Source organism: Pseudomyrmex gracilis, unplaced genomic scaffold (assembly GCF_002006095.1).
Source record: "Pseudomyrmex gracilis isolate BER0280 unplaced genomic scaffold, ASM200609v1 scaffold_758, whole genome shotgun sequence".
Taxonomy (NCBI): domain Eukaryota; kingdom Metazoa; phylum Arthropoda; class Insecta; order Hymenoptera; family Formicidae; genus Pseudomyrmex; species Pseudomyrmex gracilis.
In genome coordinates, this window is record NW_018021342.1 from 36,638 (window position 1) to 39,609 (window position 2,972).

The following is a 2,972-nucleotide window of genomic DNA, read 5'->3' on the forward strand; positions in this document are numbered from 1 at the left end:
AATTGATAATAAAGTTAGATCAGATGTTCTTTCCTGTGTCATGGTACTTCTTAAATAACTTTTAAGTCTTCTTAATACACTAAATGATCTTTCGGCACTCGCAACTCCGATAGGTAATGTTATGAATATTATAAATTTATAAATGTTTATCATGCACCGAGGGCCCGCAGATCCCGGGGCCCGTCGGTGCATCGCACCGGTTGCACCGACGTTAAATACGCCTCTGATTATATACATATACATAATTGATATATGTATATACAGAGTGTCCCGTAATTGCCGTCTCACCGCTCGTAGGCAGGTAGAAGGGGTTATTCTAAGACAAAAAGACCTATACTTTGGAAGATTCGCAATAATTAACGAAATATTAATTAATAAAGATCCGCTAATCAGCGTGCATCCAGCGTAAGGACAGCCCAGTCTGTCGCGCCGTAGCGACGGAATACAATAGCGCGGATAACGCGCTGCCCGAACGCAGCCTATATGCTGTCTATGGCTGCGTTCCGAGTTACGCATATGCGCGCATTTATCTATAGTACACGTCACGTATAGTATAGATAAATGCGCGCATATGTAACTCGGAACGCAGTCTACGTATGCACATGTTATTCTATTAGCTCCTCCCATTCTGTCGCTACGGCGCGACAGACTGGGCTGTCCTTACGCTGGATGCACGCTGATTAGCGGATCTTTATTAATTAATATTTCGTTAATTATTGCGAATCTTCCAAAATGGTATAGGTCTTTTTGTCTTAGAATAACCCCTTCTACCTGCCTACGAGCAGTGAGACAGCAATTACGGGATACCCTGTATATGTGTAAATACACATTATATTTTTATGTACAATCCAAGCGTAAAATTTAGTAAATGTATACACTAGTCAATGTATGTTAATATGAAAAATTTTAACAGAAGTACTTACTTGAAAACTAAATATGAAAATGCCTACTATTTTCAGTAAATGTATGTATTCATTTACTAAACAATGCCTACATGTGTCATGACACTTTAAGAAAAAGATAATATAAGCTTGGAAAATACATGCTTAGATGAGAAAGCACAAGAAAGTGGAACGTGTCTCTTTGTGCTCTCTTACATAAACAAAAATAACAAAACTTGGAAGCATGAAAAATATCAGGCACAAAAAAGATTGCGTAAAAGTTTTAATGCATTTTTGTTTATGCTTATGGCACAATGCAAGTTACGTGATTGTTGTGTATGTGTGTGATGTACATCTGCTAACAAAAGTGCTTATTTAAATTAATGCATTTTTATTTATACTCTTAGGCCCGGTTTCACAATTGACGGTTAACTTGAATTAACGGAAGCCCAACTTGCTGAACTCGGCGTAACGCATCTTTTCTTCCTAAACATGAACTGTGATTGGTTAGCGAAGATTTGACAAAGAAGATTGAACGCGTTAAACCGAGCTCAGCAAGTCGAACTTCGGTTAATTCGAGTTAACCGCGAATTGTGAAACCGGGTCTTACTAAATCAAGTATAAAGATATATGCATCTACTAGTAAAAATTTAAATTTCATATTTTGTAATATATTTCCTTGTCTAATTGATAGGTGCATACATTTACCAGTAAGCTTATGCACTTCCTACATTCACACATCAACTGTGATATACATGTATGTACATTTTATTTACATATACAAGGTGAGTCTGATGAAATGGTCAGCAAATTTTTCTCGAAAAACGGTTAGAAAAAAAGGAAAACATCCATTATCAAAATTGTAGAATATTAAGAGAGACATACTATAATGATCTTGAATGATCTTTAAAATTTTTTTTCACATTATCAACCGCGCGCCTGGTAAGTGCGTGAGCTTAGAGCCCCTGTAGTATGAGTCTGGACACAGTTGTCTTCAATCTTATTGGTTGTGACAAAATATGGCGGAACCAATAAGATATCTTAAATTTATACTTCACGCGCGATATTATTCAATATAAAGGTTGAGCAGAATAGAAAAATTATTAGGAATAGAAATTAAAAACAGAGGTTAAATGTAATATACAATGCAAAAAAATAAAATATAACATATAAATGTATATAAATATAGGCTGTATATCATGCAACCATGACATACTACCTGTATTTATATGTTATATTTTATTTTTTTCATTGTATAGTATATTTAACTTTTATTTCTAATTCTTATTCCTAATATTCTTTTTGTTGTGCTCAGGCTATAAGAATAGAATATAAGACAATATAAGAAGATAAATTTGTTATATTACGTTTTATTTCACATATAAAAATACAATGAAATACAAGTATACAATAGCACACAATAAACACATAAAAATACAAATATTATTAATAGTAAAATAATATTTAATAAAAATTAAAATATTATTTAAAATGTTATTTAATATTACTTTTTTATTTATTTTATAATAGCATGTCGTGCCATAGTTTTACTATTGTAAATTTTATTTTTTAATCTAACTTTCTTACAATCAATTTTTATTCGAAGTGAAATGTACTTACATGTATTTTCTGTCTTTGCGATGCTTACTCGTAACGTGACTCAATTGTTTCTTGATCGTTTCCGACACCATGTTTTGTCAAATTCCTAACTATGTCCAGACTCATACTATAGGGATTCTACGTGAGCTCACTGACGTGCGCCCGGCTAAAGGTCGGCGCTGATTGGCCTAATTTACTCAATAATTACTTCTTTTTTACGTGTAATAGAAAAAAATGGTTTAGAACTTTTTGACTCAAATTTTAATAAGGAATAACGCTATGTGCTTAGTGGGCGTTCTTTAGGTCAAAGCCTTCCAACTCGCGCACGGTGTGCGATTTGCGCCATAAGATTTCTATACGGTCACGTGATCAGTTGGAAGGCTCTGCTTTAGGTTACACCCTATATATACAGGGTGTCCCAGAATTGGTTTAACATCTCTCGTAGGCAGGTAGAAGGAATAAAACTGAGGTGAAAAGTCCTATACCATTTTG